General features: G+C 60.2%; 2 protein-coding genes across 2 annotated transcripts in view; one reads left to right on the top strand and one right to left on the bottom strand.

Moving 5' to 3' along the window:
* MMEL1 (membrane metalloendopeptidase like 1) overlaps nt 1-20,317 on the bottom strand; it is a 188,468-nt gene extending 168,151 nt beyond the window's left edge. Inside the window, exon 1 of the mRNA XM_049775308.1 lies at nt 20,308-20,317. The gene's annotated coding sequence lies outside the window, so the exon portion shown is untranslated. The remainder of the gene's footprint in view (nt 1-20,307) is intronic.
* LOC126010953 (histone-lysine N-methyltransferase PRDM16-like) overlaps nt 1-22,308 on the top strand; it is a 79,415-nt gene that overhangs the window by 28,489 nt on the left and 28,618 nt on the right. The gene's annotated exons all lie outside the window — the stretch shown is intronic.

A 22,308-nucleotide genomic window follows, 5' to 3' on the forward strand; every position in this document is an offset into this window, starting at 1 on the left:
TGTTTTGGGCCAGGCAAGATCCTCTTGTTTTCAGATGACAGAACTTTTGGTCTGGTTGGTTTGTGTTTTGATGGTGTGGCTTTTGGGCCACTTCGGTCATGCTCAGGACTGACTCCTGGCTCTGCACTCAAGACTCACCCCCAGGGTGCTCGTGTGACCCTCTGGATGCCTCTGGAGGCTCGACCCGGGCCAGGACCCTCCCCGCTGCAGTGTCGCTGATCACTTTAACCTTTGTGTCTTCTCACTCTGGATGCGTCCGCTGTGACCAGGTCCCTTATCTGTGAGCGATCAGGGCTGCATGTTTGCAAGTGTGTGCAGGCGGTGCTCATGCACGTGTGTTCACGCACCCACCAGGTTGTGCACTGGCATGAGGGAGGCACAGAGCCTGCCCCGTTCCCCTCCAGCAGGTTCTTTGAGGCCAGTGGCCGTCCCGCTGCCGGCCCACTGGTGAGGGCCGAGTGGGCCCGGGCACAGCCAGGCAGGCCCTTGGCAGCGGGACGGCCGGTGCTGCCGCTTCATTAGCGAGGCCCTTTGTAGGCCCGAGCCCAGGCCCCGGCTGTCACCGCGGTGTCAGCGGCATAATGATGGGCATTAGAGCTGAGAGCAATTAACAGGCTTCTTAATTAGCAGGAGGAATTAGGGCTGAGTGGCTGGTCCTGGGCGCACCAGTTATCTGATTATGCATTGATCGGAGCCTCCCCTTAGGTAATCCTCCCTCCTGCCCGCAGCCTGCGAGGGAGGGACTTTTCAGCTGCTTAAAGATTCCGCAGAGCGTCCCAATCAGCGGAGAAAGGGGCCATTGTGGGGTTCCCCTCCCCGCTGGGCCCCGGACTGTCCCTCCCTTGGGAACTGCGTCCTCCAGCCAGGCCTCCGCCTCCCGGGCCTGTCCTCCCCGGAGCAGGTGGAAGGCTGCCCGGCCAGCTTCAAGGGTCCCTGATGGTGGGGTGCGGAGACCGGGCTCTCTGGGGTTCGGCCCAAGAAGTGCCTTAAAAGTTCCTGGCTCCTGAGGCAGAGATGGGGGTGTGGGTGGCCCTGGATGGCGGGGACCCTGCAGAAGAAGCAGGTGGTCCCAGATTGTGTGCCAGGAAGGGACTTTCTGCTGACTGGTGGGGAAACAGCAGTGAGGAAGGTTCTAGAAAACTGGCTGTGTGTGTGTGTGTGTGTGTGTGTGTGTGTGTGTGTGTGTGTGTGTGTGTTGGGGGGAGCAGGGAGGGCCGGGACCCGGGGCTGTTTGTCAGGTGCTGGGGTGTGTGTTACGAATTTGGAAGCCAGGCGTCACACCCACCATCCCTAGGGCCCGCACAGCCGCTGGGCCTGGGCAAACTCACACAATTTTGTCCTGGCACGGCGGCTCAGCCCCGTACCCCCCCTTCTCCCCAACCCCGCGGGCCGAGACCCAGGAGGAGAGAAGTTCTCACACCGGGAGCAGAAGGGGCAGAGCTGGGCTGGCCGCGCAGACTGTCTTGTTTTGCAAAAGCTCAAAAATAGATCGCAGGGCTGAGCCTGCTGGAGACGGCTCTTGGCTTCACCATCCTCGTCCGGCCTCGCGGTCTCTGGCGGGGGCAGCCCGTGATGATCTGGCATCGGACGGGCGCAAATGCAGAATAGCGGGCGCCACCGCTGCCCAAGAGCGTCCACGGGGCTCAGTTCTGTGAACTTGGCCTCCGGGTCTGGGTCTGTCCCGTTAGCTCTCTGACCCGAGGGAGATGGAGCACCACCCCCTCCCCAGATTCTACTGGTGGCACCTGGCACGTCTCTGGTCCTGTGGGGAGGGACTGGTCTGCTGTAGGGGCACACGCAAGACCTGGTTTCACTTTGGAAGCTCTGTGGGGGGTGGCGAAGGGGGACCCCCCTTTCTCCATGGGACCTGCTGGCCAGGGAGGATGGAGGTCGCAGGGTGGGGGAGTCGGGCAGGACGGGGCCCGCCCGTGGCCCACCAGACTGGGCTGGGGGACCCAAGCACACGCCCTCCCTGGGGGCTGGCGTCTGGACCCGCTTCCCGGCTTCCTGTCTGAATGTGTAATTCCTGAGAAAGGACTAGTTCCCACCGCGCAGACAAGGGAATGTGGGGCCCTGGGGGTCACTCGAACGCCCGCCCCGCCTTTCCTGGTGTCCCAGGACCCAAGGACCAGCCTGTTCTCCGTGGGGAGGGTGGGGGGAGCCCCAAGACACGGCCTCGGAAGAGGCACCACCGGGCCACGCCTCAGCCCACAGGCCGTGGAGACCAGAGGTCGAAAGCAGCCACAAGGGTGCCCCGCGGGGCCTGGAGCCAGGCCAGGGCCCAGAGCCTTCCTTCCATCCAGGGTGCTCTGCAGCCTTGCTGGGCTAGCGAAGCACAAGGCCCCGGGACCTGCGAGACGCAGGGATGATTCTGGGAAGGTGCTGGGTGTAGAGGAGGCAGCTTTAGGATGGCGCCAGTTAGACACTGCCTGTGTGTATCTGTGTATCGTCTGTACACATGTGTATGCATACATGTACATAAGTAAGCCATGTACACGTTTGCACACATGTAATGATTGTTCACACACATACAGGTGCATGTACACACATGTTGAGCATGCAGTGGCTATACCTATGCAGGCATGTGCACCATGTCTGTTCATACCTGCACATGTGTGTATAGACACAGCTACACGTGTGCCTCGCGTGTGCGCACACATGCTCACACGTTCTTCCAGGCAATGTTCATATATGGACAGGTTGTGCAAGAGGGGCATGTACATTTGTGTACATGTGTGTGGTGCTTAGCATAACCCAGCATGCTCAGCCCGCAGCTCAAGTTTCTGCTGCGCTCACAGGCTCATGCTGAGATTGAGGCCGGCTTGCACTCGCCCCTGACTCTGTCCCCAGGAACCATGTCTGCCTGACCTAAGCATGACAGTATGGACTGTCCACACTGCCAGCCTGAGTGGGGTTTTCCAGCCCAGTGGTGGTCTTGCACTAGGCTTGCGGGAGGTGGAGGGTCCCTGGCAGGCTACAGGCCTCACGGTCCTCCTGCCTGTGGGATGTGGCCCTGCCCGGCTCCCAGCAGCCCCAGGTCCATCTGTGCACTGAGTTGCCTTCACATGTGCTGGCATGAATACGTGTACGTGTCTCCACATGCATGCCCTTCATGTATGCCCTTGGTGTATGACTACCCTGGGCCTGTCTTTGTCCCATGTGCGTCTCCACATGTGTGTGCATGTGCCATGTAGCCATAGGCAGAAGTTAAGGGTGCCTGATCGAAGCTCAGAGCCCACTCAGGGTGGGAGCTGGGCTAAGGGTCCCCATGTTCCCGGATGGGAGCTGGGGTGTGTGCAACTGCCCTGGAGCATCAGACCACCTTGCGATGGACACTTCGTATCTTCAAACAGCTGCTGGGGCCCTGGGTGACCCTGCAGGCCCAATGGCCCAAGTCTGTTCCTTCATAGGACTGTGGCAGTGACAGGGTTCCCCGTGCTGTCCAGTCTGGATCTTGTCCTGGGGCCTGTTTGCTTCTGGCATCTCCTGGCGAGGACTGAGGTCCCACAGTTCCACCGGAGTGTCCCCCCTTCTCCTCTGTCAGTCACTAGGAGAGGTGTGGGTCAGCGAGCTGGACAGCAGGCTGGCCTTCTCCCTTCTAGAACCCTTTGGAAAGTTCTTCCCGTTGGCACCGATCTGGCGTTTCTCAACGTCTGTTTTGGGGGTCCTGTCTAGCATTTCACCGGGCTTTGTGTGGGCACCCCTCATGTTGTTGGGGTCCCCTGTCCATACGTTGCCAGGCGTAGAAGCCTCAGATTGGGGTGGGAAAGTCCCGCGTTCCCCCACCTCAACCCCACGAGCTCGGGGCGTCCCCCCGCCCGGCCTGTGCCGCCTCTGTCCCCACCTCTCTATGCCCTTGGCGGGATCCCGGCCTTTCTCATGAAGTTCGTTGAAAGGAATTTTCAGCACGAAGCGAAGAGAAAGACATGGCAGCGATTCAAGTGCCAGCTCCGGCGGGCGCCCCGAGCCAGGAGCCCCTTCCAAGGAGGGTTCTGAAAGCAGGGGCGCTGGCCGGCCAGGGGGCAGCGCCCGGGTCCCTCCCCTGGACGCAGCAGGACCCTCCCGGCCTCCCTCCCCAGGGGCCGACCTGCCAGGAGCCAGGCCCGACTCTCCACTCTCGGGAGCTGCCGCCCTGCCCGCCTGCCAGCCTGCCGTAAGCCGGTTAAATTAGCCCCATAATACTTAAAATGCTGCTCCCTTTAATATGTAAACAATGACAATTTTTTTTCAAAGGGTTTAGGATTTAAATTAGTTTTTAAAAAACCCAATTACTGCCGTTTAATTCGGAGGGGAGAGTTCTTTATGTGCTAATTACATAGTTGGGGAATGAGCAGTCGGGCACAATGGCTCTGCGAGGCTCTTCTGAAAGCTGCGAACTTATTTATCGGAGTTTGGAGGTCGGGCCTGAGCTCCGGGAGCTGCGGGGAGGGCAGGGGGGGCCCCCAGCGGGAACCCCGAGAAGGTCAACAAGGCCGAGCTGAGAGGATCTGTGGCCTCATCTTGTTATTTCCGCAAGGGTGACATGAACCCAGGTCCCTGCCCGCCTGAACTCTATGGCTGTGGGTAAAGGAGAAAAGGCTGCTGGGGGCAGAACGGCCAGGAAGCTTTTGAACTTGACCAGAGAGCTCCCTTGGTCTCCTCGAGAGACCAGACCATCCTCCGCCCACCCCACCCCTGCACAGAGCCTTCTAGAATCTTCCAGGACATTCTAGAACCTTCCAGGACAGTCTAGGGCCTCCCAGAGCTCTGAAGCTTCTCAGTGGGTCGACACACAAGCTGAAAGAGGAAAATAAATTTTTCCAGAGTCCTTGTCAGTCCTGGAATGTTCTAGAGCCTTTCTGGGTGGAAAACGGCCTAGCTTCAGGCTTGGGGGTTCTCAGCTGTACCCTCACCCCACTAGTGTGGTAATTCTGTCCCAGCCTGGAACATGGGGCAGGGGCCCTGTGGGAGGGGCAGGGGATTGTGGAACATGGCTGGGGAGCTCTTGGAGAGCCAGCATGGAGGGGGGCTAGTGGTGAGGATGAGGGTGTGGGCCTTGGAGACGAGGGGCCTTGACCCTCTGGTCCAGGGAAGTCAGTTCTGGCACCCTGAGTGTGCAAAGCAGCGAAGATTAATAAACATAAAGCGATTAGTCGACTTAATTTTCTTTCTCAAGACCTTAGCTGGTCAAAAATGACAAAAATGTCCCTAAGCCGCGATGGGGCTTCGGGGAACAGGCGTCTTTTGTCGGTGGATGGCCTGATCGTGCAGCCCGGGTTTGGGGGACTTGTGGGGGCGGCGGACGGCCTCACCATGTGGCCGCGGGATTGGGGGACCGAGGGGGTGATGGACGGCCACCACTCGGGCAGGCAGAAGTGGGCAGAGCGGGCCCCAGGGAAGGAGCTACAGGTGGCTCGGGGAGGGGGGCTGGCACCCAGACCCGCCCTGCCCCCAGCAGGTTCAGCTTTTCCTGCCCCCACATTCGGGCCTGGGCCCCACACTTGCTCGAGCAGAGGAAGCGCCTGAGACCTGCTCTTATCTGGGTGCAAACAATAGCCCGGGACCATGGCTGGACGGGCGGGCAGGGCCAGTGGGCAGGCGGGCAGGCGGGCAGGGCTCAGGGCGGCCCGGCCCACAGGGACCCAGCCACGGGCAGGTGACCCAAGGAGCCGGTAACCGGAGCCCCGAGCCAAGCCGGTGGGCAGTGACAATGAAAGGGTCCGGCAGGCCGAGCACACCCTCCCGGCCTGCGGCTAATTACAGGCTCGGGTTACCCGAGAAACAGACGTTCACATTGTTGGTCCAGCGGACGGACCCCGAGACCCTCCTCCCTGGGACCCCATCTCTGCAGCCCAGCCCCCTGGACCCTCCTTCGTACTCTCGCCCCCGCCGCCAGGCCTGTGGGGGCCAGCTTGGGCATCACATTAGATGTCCACACGGCTGACCCGAGCTACTGGACACTGGGGGCAGGGCCAGTCACGAAGGGGGGTAACCCAGTGAGTCACCCTGGGAAGATGGGCTCCGGCCACACAGCCCACTCCATGTGCGGGTTTGAGCTCTGGAGTGTAGACAGATAGACAGTCTGGGGCACCTCTGCTTCTGGTGTGTCCTGGGGTAGGAGTAGCTGGTGCAGAGGGCGGTGGGCAGGAGAGGGGTGTCCCTTTCGGTGGGGGTCCCAGTGGGCCCCCATAGAGGTCATTTTGTGTCTGAGGGACAGGCGGGGAAACTGAGTCAGGGCAGTGCTCAGGAGGTAGGACTTCAGCCCTGCTGGGTTGTGCTGTCTGGGCCCTGGTGTCCTGCTGTGCTAGTATCTCCCACGGATCTCCCAGTCAGGTCGGCGTCTCCCCTCACCCTGACCTCAGCCCTGCCCGCCTGGAGCGGCCCAAGGCACGTCACATGCAGCTGATTTGGGGCCCCTGGCCGCCTCAAGGCCAGTCATGTGCGAGAGATCAACGCAGGTCGCAGAGCTGGTGCAAGGGAACCCCCCAACCCTCAGGCACCCCAGGTCTAGAATGTTCTTCCACTGCCCCCTTGCTGGGTGCCCAGGGCCAGGACAGACCAACTGTGGCCACCCAGGAGGGCTACCTGGAGGGGGAGGCCTCCTAAGGAGGGAGGAGGAATTAAGACTGGCTGGATGGGGCAGTTAGAGACCCAATGCCCTGGCCTGGGAACCCGGTTCTAACCGGACCCCCCACATCCCAGAGGGTGACGCCTGTGCAGACATGCTGGGCTCCAACATTCACTCACATTGCTCTGCACCCTGGGCCTGGAGCACCCCAGAAGGAACCCTGGGTAATGCCCACAGGAGCAGGGGTGGGATGAGGCCTGATGTGGGTCCAGTGAGTGCATCCAGGCGTTCGGAGGCAAAGAAGTGGCAGCCCCAGAAACATCCAGAACTCAGCAGGGCCCGGATGAGGTAGTGTCACTGCAAGGGTCACTGCGGGGGTCACTCATGGTCACGTGGGGTCACTGTTGAAGTCACATCAGGTCACTTGGGGGGTCACTGCAGAGGTCAATGTGGGGGTCATGGGGGTCACTGCAGAGACTACTTTAGGATCTCTGGGCTAGCTCTTTTTGGGGGTCTTTGCTTTGGTGGTGGCTGTTCTGGAGAGGACTGGGCCTTCCTGGGCACCCCAAACTCCCCCTTTTGAGCCCTTCTTTCCCCCTCCCCCGCTCCCCCTGAACCCTCTCCCTTCTCCCTTGAGCCCTTGAGTTTCCCAGCGGGCGTGGGCGGTCAACTCTGCCCTTTGGACAGAGAATGAGCCTCTTTGTGGGTCCTCACTGCAGCTCCCTCCAGCACAGCCTGTGTGGTGTCCCTGCGCCCCAGAATAGTCCCCCCCCAGAAACCTCCCCCCAACTCGGCATTTCCCCTAGGGCCCGGGAGGCCCTGGGGTGCGGGACTGAGACCGGGTGAAGCATCCAGTGTGGCCCTGCGCAGAGCGTGGGCAGGAGACTTCTCCTCGGAAAAGCAAGGCCAAATGCACCCCACTTCTGTCTCAGAGGGGCTATTCTCTGTGTGTCAGACAGGCCCCATGGCGCTGAGCAGACTCCAGAGGGGACAGGCCCAGACATTGGGGTCCTGCTGGTCTGGGGGCTTCCCCTGGACACCTGCCCTGAGCCCTGGTGGTCAGCTGGGCAGGGACCCTGTGCCGCCCTGTGGGGCTCTGAGCAGAGTGCTCTTCGGGTCACATCTGTAGAGATGGCGGCCTGAAGGGTCATTTTGCAGAGGGGAGACGGCATCCTGGCGAGTCATTTTGCAGGGTGACCTGGAAGGTCACAGTGCAAGGGGTGAGCTGGCCTTGGAGGGTCATTGTGCAGGGGGAGACAGTGGCCTGTAGGGTCACACAGTGCAGTGGGAAGACGGCAGCCTGGAGGGTCATTTTGCAGGGGGGAGATGGCGGCTCGGAGGGTCACAGTGCAGGGGTGAGCCTGCCCGGGAGGGTCACTGTGCAGGGGAAGATGGCAGGCTGCAGGGTTACAGCACAGGGGGAGACGGCCCGGGAGGTGCTGGGCCGGTCTTGAACCTGACCTTGTGCGGCGCCTGCCGGGCCCCTGGCGGGCGGATGCGGCCCGGATGGCCGCGCTGCCGTGTGCCTTTGTTCGGGAACCTGGTCTTTATTAAATTTAATTGCTTCCTTTTCTGGCCTGAAATCAAGGGTGGCCTCAAATCACGGACCAGCATCAATTTAATTTAATTACCCCGAGCAGAAATGCGGCTACCGGGGCTCAGAGCGCCCCACTGGGGTGAGCGGCCCATGGAGGGCAGGGACCCCAGGTTCCCCTGAAAACAGGTTCCCATGACATCGGGTCCCTATAGACCTCAGGTCCCCTTGAAAATGGGTTCCCCTGACATTGGGTCCCCACAACCCTGAGCCTCCCTGAAAACAGGTCCCCCTGAAAATGGGTCCCCCTGACCCTGGGCCTCCCTGAAAATGGGTCCCCATGACCCAGGTGATCCTGAAAACAGGTCCCCTGAAAATGAATTCCCTGACATAAGGTCCCCATGACCCTGGGCCCTCTGACCCCAGATTCTCCTGACCAGGGGGTCTCTATGAGCTCCCATAATGCTCCTATGAGCATCTGGTGTTGATGGATTTACTTTTTCATTGATTCGTCATCAGGGCCTTCTTGATCCTGCCATCAGTCCCATCCATGTGTGGGTGTGGACGCAGCCTGGGTGACCCTCCCACAGTCTGGGGAGGGGCCCAACCCCTCCACCCCTGGGTCAGCACCCAGATGAGACACTCAATTCCGGCTCCCACGTGCTCCCTCCCGGGGTGGGGGGGGGTCTACTCCCACAGTGGCCCCAGAGAGAGTCGGTGTGTCCCTGGGCCAGGCCGGTGGCGCCCCGGATCTGTGCACAGCAACACGGGCCATGATTAAGATGATTTGTTAAATAATAGAAAATGTTTTTCATTTCCAATTTCCAGCCCTCGCTCAAGCCATCCTCTCGCCGCCCGCTTCTCATTCCTTAATATTTAGACTTATGGACCAATTTCAGGGTATTTTCTCTTTCGGCGATGATTAATGCCTCCCCCGAACAATGTCTGCGCGAGTCACCCACCTGGGCTGTCGGCCCGCATCAATCTCGGGCCGGTTGGGTGGTAATTTATGACGGGGCCCCTCAATTTGCAAAGCTAATGGGGAGGAGGGGATGGGCTGCCCGGCCCGCTCCCCCCATTAGGAGAACAAATGGAAGTGACACCGACATCATCTCCCAGGCTCGATAAATATTTTATCAGCCATAATGGAAATTGCCAAATTGGTCTAATTGTACAATACGTTATCAGGGCGGTGCCGGCCACCCGCTGGCCTCTGTCCGGACCCTCCTGGCCGGCCCTGGCCAGCCGGGTGGGAGCCGGTGCGGGGAGCGTCCCCGTCCCCGGGGTGTAAATAATGTGCTGGCCGTGGCAGCCCCTTAAGGGGGTGATAAATTTACGGGGAATTAATGGCCTGCTTCCACCCTGCGCCCTGCTGCCTGCACCCGGACCTCGGAGCACTGAGGGGCAGAGACGGCGCAGGAGGAGGGTGGCGGGCAGGGTAGTGGCCCTCCGAATGGCGCCCTCCTCACCACCTCCCTGCTCTCCACCCGCTGGGACTGGGAACTGTGGGTTCAGCACTGTAGTGGGGAGACCCCTGTTTCTGGTCACTGAACCCGGAGCTACTTCTATCTCAGGATCTTCCCAACCACAGCTAAGAGAGAGAGGGACAGAGAGACAGAGACAGAGAGATACAGAGAGAGACAGAGAGGGACAGAGAGAGACAGAGAGAGACAGAGTCAGAGAGACAGAACCAACAGGGACCTGCAGGCAGGCACTGTCCTCACTATCTGCCCACGCATTCCCTCACCCCTGCCTTTCTCCTCCTTCCAAAAGGACCTCAGGGGATGCGGAAGGTGGTTGCTCAGGGGCTGGCACCAGGGTCAGTCCCAAGCAGGGGGCAGTGTCAGGAAGGGGCTCTGGCCACAGGGTGGGCAGAGCTGGGGGACACATACTCTTCCCGTGACTACCTCAGGGCCTCTAGGCTCCCTTTCAGCTCAGGTCCTGCCCTGTCAGTCAGTCAGTCAGTCAGTCAGTCAGTCAGTCAGTCAGTCTGTCTGTCTGTCTGTCTGTCTGTCTGTCTGTCTGTCTGTCTGTCTGTCTGTCTGTCATCTGTTTCTCTTGAGGTCCCTTTCCTATTATTCATAGTTAGCCTCAGGGGGCAGGGGGAGTAGAGGCGGGCAACTGCTCCAGGCAGGCAGCAGGCACCAGGCTTTGGTCCCACATGTCTACAACGCTGCTGCCTGGGGTGCACCCGGCCCCTCACATTTGGACATTGGGATCCCAGGGGGCCAGGCTGAGGGAGTCACAATTGGGGATACTCCATTCCTACATGCAGGGGGCAGGGCAGTCACTGGCCTCCTGCCTCACCTTTGTGCCCCTTCCCCTCCTCTCTCTCCCCCTTCTCCTTCCCTCCTCTGACCTGCACACCCCTGTGTGGTACAGGCAGGAGAAGGAACCAGGATCCTGTGGTTGAAGCACTGTTTGGGGGTGCCCTGAGTGCTGAGGAGCTGCCCGGGGGCCCAAGGCCGGGATGTCCTGAGGTTCTGGATGACTGTCCCTATTGGGGCTCCCAGAGGCCATGCTGGGGTTTGGATTCATGCAAGGGCCCCTTGATTCCAGCTCTCAGCAGGCTCTGGATGGCTGGTTCTGGGGCGCAGGGAGAGGGAGGCTGTTGGCCCAGCAGGCCAGCATGGGGGGCACAGTGCTGGGGTAGGGAGCACAGCAGGGCTTTAGGGTCTGTAGGTATTGTGGGACCATGAAGTAGGTATGGGGTTTGTTGGGGCAGTGCCACAATGCTGGGGTTTGAGAGGGTTGAGGCTAGCCCCCAAACCCACCATGGGCCATGGGCTGTCACTTTATGGCACTTGTTTCAGGTCAGGTCTGGGGGTCTCTCCCACACTCTCACAGACACTGGGGTAGCTTGTGGACATGTTGCCCGCCTGGCACCCACAGCCTCCTCTGCTGAGGTGTTCTGATTCCACGAACACACATGTCGCTCCCAGGCCTGTGTAAGAGCCAGGCACTGAGGGGCTTCTAGAACCTTCCATTTCATGTCGTGCTAGAGCAGTGTGGGTGGTGGCCAGACCTGGGTGGGGAGGTGCCAGGTCAGAGTGAATCTGGGTTTGCAGCAGGAAGTGGGACTCTTGAGGTCAGGAGAGTTCACCTCATTCCCTAAAGTGGGATCATAGCTGAGTGGCCTATTCCAGGAGAGGCCCCACATCCCTGCAGGCTTCATCTGAGGGAGCAGCAGCAGGTAGGGCCAGTTGGTGTCCTCTCACACCTCTGCACCCCAGTACCCGGGGTCTCCTCAGACATCCCAATCTCTGCTCCTGTTGGGGTTTATCTCTGCTGCCCCTTCGAAAACTGGCAAATTCTGCCCTAACAAACAGGAGGCCCTGCCAGACTCTTGGGGTCCCCTTGTGTGCACGTTCCAGGTCACCTGGAATCCCTATTGCTTCCCTTGTCTTTGGGGTGACAGCAGGACTTAGGTTGCTGGTGGAGCTGGACTGGCCCTTTCCCTGCAGGAGCCCCCAAGCCTGTCCACACTGAGGTTTTTGTCAAACCACTGACTGGCCCCCTCTGAAGATCAGGCCTTCCCTGTCTGCTGTCCTCGTGGCTGGGGCCCCTCCAGCGGGGACAGAGGCTGTTGGGGAGATGTGGTCAGTCTTGGGTCACGATGAACTGTCTCCCCACTAGGTGTTGAAATCAACAAATGGGCACTGTGGAGTGTGGGGGGACCAGGGTGTCACACACACCTCAGGGGTCGGGCCCTGCTCAACCCAGGGCTGGGCAGCTCATGAAATTCGTGAGGTTCCTGAGATGCCCCACAAAATGCTGTGGGCCTCTCAGTCTGTGCCAGATCCAGGAGCCAACATGGGGCCCCAGACCTCAGGAGCCTGAGCACGGGGTGTGGTGCGTTTTGGCACTGCCAGGCTGGGAAGGCCACCAAGATTTCACCCCTGGATGTGCTATCTGGGACCCACATCCAGCCAGCATCCCAGCCTGCTCCAAGGCCGTGCTCACCCCTGCCCTGGACCAGTTGGTCCTTCTCGTGAACCTCACAGATCTTGGCCGTAGGCCCTTGGGGTCCCGCAGACAACAGACACTGGGCATGCAGGGATGCAAGGCCCCAGAAAGGTCGAGGAGACCGCTGAGACCCCAATTTCCCCACTCACCTCACCTGCTCATACTATGCTCCAGGCATAGTAGGGTTGACCTTTGGCAGGATCACGGTGTGAGGGCTTGGCTTCTGGCCCTGGAGCTCCTCCATGGCTGGGAGTGAGAAGGTGATGGTCCTCAAAGGTCATTGAGTAAGAGACAGGGGACAGACTGGCTACTTCCAGCCAGCAAGGTCCTGACTGAGTGGCAGTATTTTCCCAGCATGGTACCTGTTCACTTGTCCACAGATTTATCCACCCACCGTCCATTGTCCACCCTCCATTCATTCATCACCTATCCCTCCACCCACTCACCCACCCACCATCCATAGTCTATTCATCTACTCATCCACCCAACTATCCATCCACCCATCAACCCATCCATACATACATCCACACACCTACCATCTATCTATCCATCCGTCATCTAACCAACCATTCATTCTGCTTTATCCACCCACCCATCCATGCATCCATTTATCTACCCGTCCACCCACACATTCATCCATCCTGCATTCATCATCCATCTACCCATTCATTCATCCAGCACTCATCCATCCACCACACATCCATTTATCCACCCATCCACCCAATTGATCCACCCATCCATTTATTCATCTATGCACTCATCCATCCATCCACCACACATCCATTTATCCACCCATCCACCCAATTGATCCACCCATCCATTTATTCATCTATGCACTCATCTATCCACCCAACCATTATCTATTTATCCATTATATCCATCCATGCACCCATCTATTCATCCATCAACTACCAACTATCCACCCCATCCTCTCACATATCCATCCATTCATCCATCAATCCACCCATACATTCATCCAGACACCCATGCACCCCCCACCCTCCCACTCATTCTTCTATCCATCATCCACCAACCCACCCACCCATCCATCCATCCCACATTCATATATACATATATCTACTTACTCATTCACCCATTCATCCACCCATCTATTTATTTATCCATCATCCATCATCCATCTATCCATCTACCCATCCACCCATTCACTCACTGACCCATCCATCCATCCATCCATCCATCCATCCATCCATCCATCCATCATCTATCCACCTTTCCATCTATCTTTCCATCTGCCCATCATCCACCCATCCATCCATTCTGCATTCATTCATCCATCCATTATCTATTCATCTATCTATCCATCCTTCCACCCATTGACACACTCACCCACCTCTCCACTTATCCATCCATCCATCCACCCATCCATTTATCTATTCATCCATCATCCACCTATACATTCACCCATCCTGCATTTATTCATCCATTATTCACCTATCCATCCATCTACCCATCCATTTATCCATTCACCCATTTATCCATCCATCCCTTCATCCACCCATCCATCTATCATTCTTCTGTCTACCCATCAACCCATCCACCCATTCACCCAACCACCCGTCTGTCCGTCCGTTTGTCCGTCCATCCGTCCGTCCATCCATTCATCCATCCATCCATCTATCCACATTATTCCTAAGCCTTCCAGTTAGCATCTGTGCTTGGGTCTATTATCCCTATGAACAGGCCTGTCTATCACCTTATCTGGTGTTATGGAGCGTGGGGGAACCCTTGTCTTGACAGCCCTCGAGGGGGTGCTGGTCTGTTCTGCTGAAGGCGCTTCCCTGGGACCAAGTGTGTCTCAGGCACCTTCCAGGTCCAGAGGCTGAGAGCCCAGCACTGTCCACTGTCCAGTCCCAGGTGTATGGCAGGAGCCTGGCCCAGGCAGGTACAGACTTGGGAGACCCCATCTCAGGCCAGGCTGTGCCAGGGTTCCCCTCCTTCATGCCAGCCCCTTCTCCTGGGTCCTCCCTGCCTGTTCTGTGGAGGCTACAACCAGCTCATCTGAGATGCCCAGGAAATGCAGCCCCATGCTCCCTCACAGACTCGATTGAGGACTGCAGAGGGTGGAACCGTGCTGGAGGTCAGGAAGAAACAAGGCTCGAAGTGGAGTGGGGGTCCGCATCCATGCCTGTGTGTGTGCCACACGTGTGCTGTGAAGTACACGCCTGTGCGCGGAGCTGCATGTGCCGCTGGGATTCCCTCCCGACCCTGATGCGGCCCGAGAGGCCTTTCGTGTTTGGGCTTTAAGTGGGGTTTCAAGTGCCCTTTAATTCTCGCTGATTAACAGCCGCGCCGTCAGCAGCAGCTGAGCTCAGCCGGGCCTGCATGCAGGGGACGCCCGGATTCCGAGTGGGTTGGGCGGGCAGGGGAGGCCTCGAGTCTGGTCTCAGTGGCTCGGCCCTCTGCACCCCGAGGTATGGCCAAGAGGGACGCCCAGGTCTGCTTGGGCCCCACTGTGCCTGCACCCTGCGCCCCGAGGTTTGGGGCCTCTGTTGGCAGGTCAGAGACTTGGCCCAGGGGCCACATTGGGGGATTATCCCGTGGGGTCACCTTGTGGGGTTATAATATGGGGTTTACCATGTGGAGTAATGTGGGGTCACTCTGGGATAACCTTGTAGGGTCACTGTGTGTGGTGGGTCAGTCACTGTGTGTGGGTCACATGGGGTCACCCAGGGAGGGTCACTATTGCGGGGTCAAAGTAGGGAAGTCACCCTGTGGGGTCATCATGTAAGGTCCCCATGTGGGTTCACCCTATGGGATGCCATTGGTCTGCTCTGAACCCTGCTGTTCCCCCAGGTCCCAGTGGGTCCCAGGACCATTTGCCAGTTCAGTGTTCTCTGGTGAGCCCCTGGACCCCTTAGGCCTCAGGGGAGATGCTGCAGGCCCAAGCCCAAGCTGCGGTCACCCAGAGCTGGCCCAGTCACCTCTCCATGCCCCAGAGATCCGCATTCCTGACCACCAGGTTGTGGAGGGGACAGCACAGTGGACCAGGTGGTCTATGGTCCAGGCTCAGGCATCTGTCCTAGCATCTGGCCGGGGGTACAAAGCTCAGTGGTGGGTGCAGGGCTGAAGGACAGCGCGGCCCTGGGCACCTGCACCCCTGGACTTCATGACGCAGGGAGATTTACAGCGGTGGGACTGTCTCTGCCTCTTATTCATGCGGGTGTCACCCAGCTTCTAATCGAGGAGCCCAGAGGAGGGATAAATAATGAAGAGAGAAAACATTGGGTCATAATCCGGGGCCGTCGGCAAATCCATCACCGCTCCTGGGGAGCAGAGACAGGGCTGCTGAGTGATGTGTGCGTGCGCCCATCCATCTCCGCGCCTCCCCACGCCACCCCCTGGGCCGTAGAGTGGGGGTCCCTGCCCCTCCCCATCCCCTTTGGGGCACTTTCTCGGAAGGGAGAGCCTGGGGTGCTCTGGCGTGGTTGTGGCGGGTCTGTGGAAGGGCAGGGGGTGTGGGGGCTCTGGGTAGGTTTGCGCTGGGGCAGGGTGCATCTCCTGGGTGTGGGCGTGTCTGGGTCTTTCTGGCTGGGAGCAACAGTACCCTGGGGTGGGGCGTACGCAGCTGCAGGAAGCACCCCAGTCCTGGTCGAGTGTCAGGGGCAGAAATGGGAGGCTCTGCGCTGTCTCTGTGGCCCCAAGTGCCTCCAAGACTCAGCCAGCGAGTGCTGTGCCCCATAACCCCAGTGTGCAGCCTGCTGGGGGTGATTCCTGGGAGTGTCAGCCCTGGCTGTGCGTCCGCTGTGGGTGCGTCCTGGTGTGATTGGGGTTCAGCAGCCCTGCTTGACCCCACACAAGTGTGGGGATCCGTGCTGGTGTCGGAGGTCACAGGAGTCACAGGAGAGGACACATGTGCCGGGATGAGGGATATGCCAGGGAAGGGTCACAGGGGCCACAGGGAAAGACACAATGTGCCGGGGTTGGGGTCACAGGGCAGGATCCTGGACTGTGGGGCCCAAGTAGCCGGTGCTGTGGTAAGTCAGGCCTGTTCCTGTGAGGCAGCATGAAGGGGCTCAGGAGCAGCCTGAAGAGTGGGGGGGCTGACCCCCCTTCTCCCTATGTTCCCAGGACCTGATCCTCCACAGCTCCTCCCCCAGGGCACAGGCTCTGGCAGGAAACTGGCGCCTTTAGGCAGTGCTTCTGCTCCTAAGACTCAGTCACACAGTGCCCGGAGATATCACCATGCCTGGTTGCACGAGTGTGTGCTGGATATGTGCTCACCCGTATGTTCTTGCATGTTCTGCGAGCATGTGTGTGAGTGTGCATCCATGAGTGGGCTTGCATTCCTACGAGTGTGTCTGCATACATGAGGCTTGGGCACATGTGCATATGATTGTGAGTTGTACTATGAGCTTCGCATGTGCGTGAATGTACATGTGTGAGCATGCTTGTATGAGCTTGTGAAGGTGCATATGTGTGTGCGTGTATACACGGGCTTGTCCTGTGGGAGTATGTGTGAGCTGCATGTGCAGGGTTGTGTGAGTGACATCTGTGAGCATGTTACAGACTTTCCACGCCAGAGAGGCTACCCGGGGAGGAACGGGGAGTGCATCCCTCCCTGGGGTCCTGCAGTTTAGGAAGATGGGGCCCCCCTGTCAGGGACCTGAAGAATGAGCTGGAGAACTTGCCAGATTCAAGGGCGCAGAGCCTGGCTGAGCCTCGGGTGTGAGGCACAGAGTACCCCTCCCTGTGTGCCCTGGGGCCCTGCTGTGCCCCCTCCCCTGGGACAAGGACCTGGAGCTGGGGGCTGGGTAGCGGGGGCTCCAGGAGACACGTCTGGGCCATACCAGGCCTGGGCAGCTCCCAGCCCCGCAGCTCCAGGAGTGACTTCTGTGCCCCCTGCCAGAATTGCCGCCTGGCTCCCCTGATCCGATGCTGCCCAGTTCCTGAGCGTGATCCTGAGGTGCTCCCAAGGCCTCCCCCATCAATGGGCCTCTCCTGAGCCCCGCAGGGCAGAATGTGGGGCCAAGCGAGGACCCCCAGCCCTGCCCTTATCTCTTCCCGGGCTCCGGCTGTGCCCGCGAGGAGGATGGTCTCGGGGTGTCTCGGGCCAGGCCGAGCTCCTGGGAGCAGGCAGGCCGGGCCTCGGGCGCGGTGAGGACTTGGCGGCGGTGCAGGGCTTTGACGGCTGCTCGCAGCCCGAGGCCGCCCGCCCGGTTCCCACAGCTTGTCAAAGGCTCCGTTTCCTCTCTCCTTTTCTCCTCGCGCTGATTAGCGGCCGGGCTGCGGGCGCGAGGAGGTGTCGGGGGTAGGCGAGCGGGGGTCATTTTGGAAAACCTCTTTGTGGATGGGTGGGGGACGGGGGGAAAATGAATAGTTATGGGCTCATTTCCATAGAAACTGTCTCATTATCAGGCCGGCTGCCCGTGGACAAGGCTCCGTGCCAACCGGGCCCCACAATTAAGTGTCCCCCGCCTGCCCGCGGCCGCGCTGGGCCCCCACCCCCGGCTGCCTGGGCTGCGGGCAGCTTCGTGCAGGGCCCAGGCCGGCCAACCGCTGCCGAGGCCCACGACCGCTCGGCCAGGCCCCATGAAGGGCCCCAAGCGTGGCACCTGCAGCCTTCCTGCCCTGGCTGGCCGGGCACTGCATCCACCATGGTGCGGTCTGTGCTGGCTCCTGGGAAAGAGCAGGATCCCCAAGGAAAGGCAGGCTGCATACGGGGTAGCCCTCCCCAAAAGCCGGCTGCCCGTTCCTGATGCAGTGATGAAGGGGCACCCACGGGCTGGTGCCTTCACTCCGCTGCTACCACCTTAGCACACTAGCCTCCCCCCCTCACTGTGGCCTCTGCCTGCTGCCTGGCCCACCCCCACCCTGCTGCCCGCTGGCCTCACCCCTGCCCCACTGCCCAGGACAACGGAACAGCTGCGGGCAGACCCCACAGGACTTTGGGGTGACAGCTGGGGCAGGTGCTCCCCACATTGTGGCCCCGGAGAGTTGCTTGGAGTTCCCTGGATGGCCTTGGGGGGGGAACCTAGGAAGCAGTGGTCAAGGGTCAGAGTGTGGCCACTTCTAGGACCTTGCAGGAGGCCAGGCCACAGGGTGGGGCTTGGGAGGCCTCTGGGGACCCTGCAGCGCCCCTGGAGGTGCCTCTGGGTAGTGCAGGGAGAGGTGACCTCTGGGCTCCTGTCGTGGGCGGGGCTGGGTGCCCTCTCCCAGCTCCAGGTGCGGACACCCCGCTTTTGTCTTCTGGGGCTGCCCAGTCTCCGCGCTCCCCAGAAGCCTCTCACCCCCTCCAAGCACAAGGCCCCACACGGACTGTTTGCATGAAGGCCGGAGGATGGAGGGATGTGGGGACGCTGTACCTCATGCCAGGGCCAGCCTGGTGCCACTCACAGAACTGGGGTCTGTCTTCTGGGAACTGTCCTGAGACTCCGTGACTGTCCTGGAGACCCAGGGTCCATCCTAGGGACTTGGAGTCCTTCTTCGGGGTCCATTCCTCAGGGACTTGGGATCTTTTCTGGGGGCCTAGTGCCACAGTGAGCCAGGTGAGGGCCTCCCCTTTTCACAAGAATGTCTCAGGGTATGATCCCAGGCAGAGACGGCCCCCGAAACCCCCGTCTCCTGGGAGGTCCTGGGTTAGACAGCTCAGGAGAACACAGTTTAGCAGAGGAAGCATGTCTAGGGTCCCCGTGTAGGAAACATTGCAGAGTCCAGGGTCAGGCTTGAAGTGGCCAAAGGTCTGAGCCATGACTGAGGACCAGGAGCCAGGCTGAGCTGGGGGGTCCTGAACAGAGCCTGGGGCCACAGAGTGAGGACCCCCCACTGGGAACCTGCCCCTGCCTGTGCTGAGCCTTTGTGCAGACCCCAGTGCCTGTGCCTGAGGAATGCAGGGGTGGGGTGTAGAGGTTTGAGGTTCAGGGTGCAGGGATGCAGTGGTACAGGGTTTGTGATGCAGGGGTCTGAGGTGTGGGATATAGGCTAGGTACATGGTGCAGGCGTTCAGAGTACAGGGGTGCTGGATGTAGGGTTGCAGGGGTGTAGGGTGCAGGTGTGTGTAGGGTACAGTTTGGAGTATAGGGGTTCTGGGGTACAGCTTGGATGCAGGGGTGTAGTGCAACCACATGAGATGTGAGTTCACAGGCATCCCAGGATAGCCTTGGTTGGGTGCTCTGGGGAACAGGCCTCCCCCTGGAATCCCCCATCTGCTGCCCTCTGGAGCCCCCAGGTCAGTGTTATGAGGCCATGGGAGGGGCTCAGGCCGTGTACCCCGCCTTCAACTCCGCCTCCTTCACCTCCTGGCACTCACTCAGGGCACCTGCTGGCTGGGCAGCCTCGGGTCAGTGAGGGGCTCCCAGATGGGCACCCTGCCCCATCCCTGAGGCACGTGCAACAGCTGAGTGGGTGCCGGACGGCCGCGGGCACAAGGGGCCAGAATGGGGGAGCCCCTCACTCGTCCTTCCTGCACCTTCCTGGCCTCCGTCACTGAAACTCATTAGCGGCCAGGAAATGTGGGTTTCCAGCCGCCTTCACGCCTCGAGCCTCGAGGCAGAACAGACCCTGCTGGGCAGGAACCAGGACCAGCCGCCACTCGGCTGCCCTGGAGCTGCTCACAGGAGTGGGCTGTGACTCAGGGAATGCAGGTCCCGTCCCCCCCACTCCCTGTCATGTGGCCATGCCAGCGCCCTCGTGAGGGCAGAACTGCAGAGTGGCTGGGACAGTGGCCCCAGATATCACAGGAGGAGGGGCAGAGGGTGTCCTGACATGGTCCAGGGTATTGGGCATGTGGGGATCATCCCAACAACAACCGAGACTGGGCACGATCCACCAGCCTGCCCATCCCCTTCGTCCCCCATCCTTTCTGCCCCATACCCCCACCTTTCCTGTATCCCATCCTCCCCTTCCCATTCCTCCTTGTACCCCATCTTTCCCTCCCTCCTCGGGGTTCTTCTGCACCCACTCAGCTCATTACTGCTAGCAGGAGCCGAAGGGGGCATTGGTCCACACTCCATAGCTACTACTACCAGCAGGAGTCCCAGAAGGCAGGTCCCAGAAGAGTGTGTCCCTAGGAAAACCAGCTTGGGGGTTTGTGTTCTGGGGCATCAACCCCGACTGGCCATGCAAGAAATTGGCGGCTGAAAGTGGGGGGTTGGGTCCTGCTGGGGTGTGGGACAGGGAACTTGTCACCAATAGTCACCTGGTGTGGGGCCCAGAGAGGACAGCGAGGACCCCCCTTTTCGTCTCTGCTGGGGTGACCCATGTCCCGGCAGTTGGGCCAAAAGGTGCTGCAGGGCAGGAAGCCTTGGGGTGCCCTGGGATGACCTGGGGTGTGGGCAGATACCTTCTAGCCTCACAGGGCTCTGCCTCTGGCCTCAGGCCAATTATCCCCCCCCACCCCATGCACCCCCCCCCCCAGAGCCTGGTGTGCGAGTAACTCCAGAACCACTACGCCAGCTCGGAAGGAAGCCGGGTGCCAGGTCAGGCCTGCGGTGCCCAGCCAGGTATCCGCCTCGCCGTGCCTCAGTTTCCCGCCTGTGAAATGGACTTGCTGCAAACAGCCTCCTGGGATCCTGCCTGCACTTGGGCAGCCGGGGGAGCCCCAGGCCGTGACCAGGCCCCACTACCCACCGGAGCTGCCCAGCCGGATGCGGGGACACGGGGGAGCCTGGGCCCGGCCACGCTCGGGTCAGCAGTGAGCGCCGGTGTCAGGGTGATTAATAGCGCCGGGGCCGCCGTTAATTCAGCGCCTAATGAGTGCGCCCCGCGCGCTCCGAGTAATCGGGTGATGTATGTGGGGGTGCCCACGTCCTGGCAGGGGTGAAAATCATTTCGACAAGTCAAATATTGTCACAGGGAACAAATGGTTCTGCCTGTTAATAAAAATTAATGAATTTTTTTTCTCTCTCTCCATTTCCCCCTCTCGCCACCGGCCTAAGCGCAGCTGCCAAGGGGCCTCGAGTTTATTCGATGGTTAAAACTATAAACGGCTTCATTAGGGCAGGGGTGGGGGGCCCGGGCGCTGGGGCTGCCCGGGGTGTCCAGTGAGGGGTCCCACCTGCTGCCCAGGGCCCAGGGGAGTTGGGCCGGGGGGGGGGTCCCATACATCGCCTTTCTTTTGGGCACATTTTCGGGGGGCCATGAAGGAGACTCTCCTGGCTGGGCAGCAGCAGCAGCAGATAAATAGAGCTATAAATAGCCCACGCCATGGGGTGGGCCCATTAACCCTTCCTTCTCCGCAGAGCCCAGAGCCTGGCCAACCCCCTCTCTGCTCCAGCCCAGCCCATGAGGCTTCTGCAGGCTCCAAGATACCCCCCTCCCAGCCCTCTGCACCTCTGGCTGGGCTGTTTGCGGGTGGGGCTGTTGGGGTTCACCCTAACACCCCACAAAGCACTTCAGAGTTTGAGTTGGGGCCCTTTGCTCCCCCAGGATCCCCCATCTCCATGTACCAAGTTGGCAGCAAGCCTAGCCAACTTGGGAGGGGGCTCAGGCCTGGTGGGAGATGGCAGCCCAGGGCACCCCCAGAGCTGCCCCAAACCAGCAGGACCAGGCTCCCCCACATTCCACAGCTGGCCCCAGAGAGCAGAGCCCCAACTCTGGGCTTTCTGGGACCACCATATTTAACCACCATCTCCTCCCCCCCAGAAGGGGGCCATGATCGAGTTCTGAAACTGGGTCCCACAGGTTGCATTCTCAGGGGGCTCTCTCAGAGTCTCAGCCAGCTTCACACAGTTTTGGGGGCAGAAAGCACCGAGTACCCCAGTCCACAGCACCTCAGGTGGGCTGATCACCACCCGGCCCCCGAGCTGGGTTCACCCAAGGGGTGCCTGCCTGTGCCACTCCCAAGAGATTCTGCCATGAGGACCCGGGCCAGGGCTGGACCTGTTGTGACAAACCCCAACTGGGGGGACCCTGCAGGGTTTCGAGGACACATTCTCCCTGTGTGGATGGAAAGTTCTAGTGATGAGGGGTGGGTTCACACCTGGGGGTGTCGGGCTGAGCTGTTGATCATGAATATTCCAACAGTTTGAGCAACTGGTGCCTGCGAGGCTCCCGGCCAGCAGCCCGCAGAACCGGGGCTGGGGGCCAAACCCCGATACCTGGGGGTGCTGGGCTGCATCCCGCTAGAGTCCGAGGTGGGGAAGCCGCACTTGGAGTCGTGGAGCCAGTAGCCGCCCCGGGGCTGGAAGTGGGATACGGGGCGGGCGGGAGGAGAGGCGAGGAGGAGAGGCGTCTCAGCGCGGAAACAAAGAGGCTTTTTACCGGGAACAAGCCCTGATAAAAATTACAGTGGCCTGGACGCCCG

The sequence above is a fragment of the Suncus etruscus genome, chromosome 6 (assembly GCF_024139225.1).
Source record: "Suncus etruscus isolate mSunEtr1 chromosome 6, mSunEtr1.pri.cur, whole genome shotgun sequence".
Classification (NCBI taxonomy): domain Eukaryota; kingdom Metazoa; phylum Chordata; class Mammalia; order Eulipotyphla; family Soricidae; genus Suncus; species Suncus etruscus.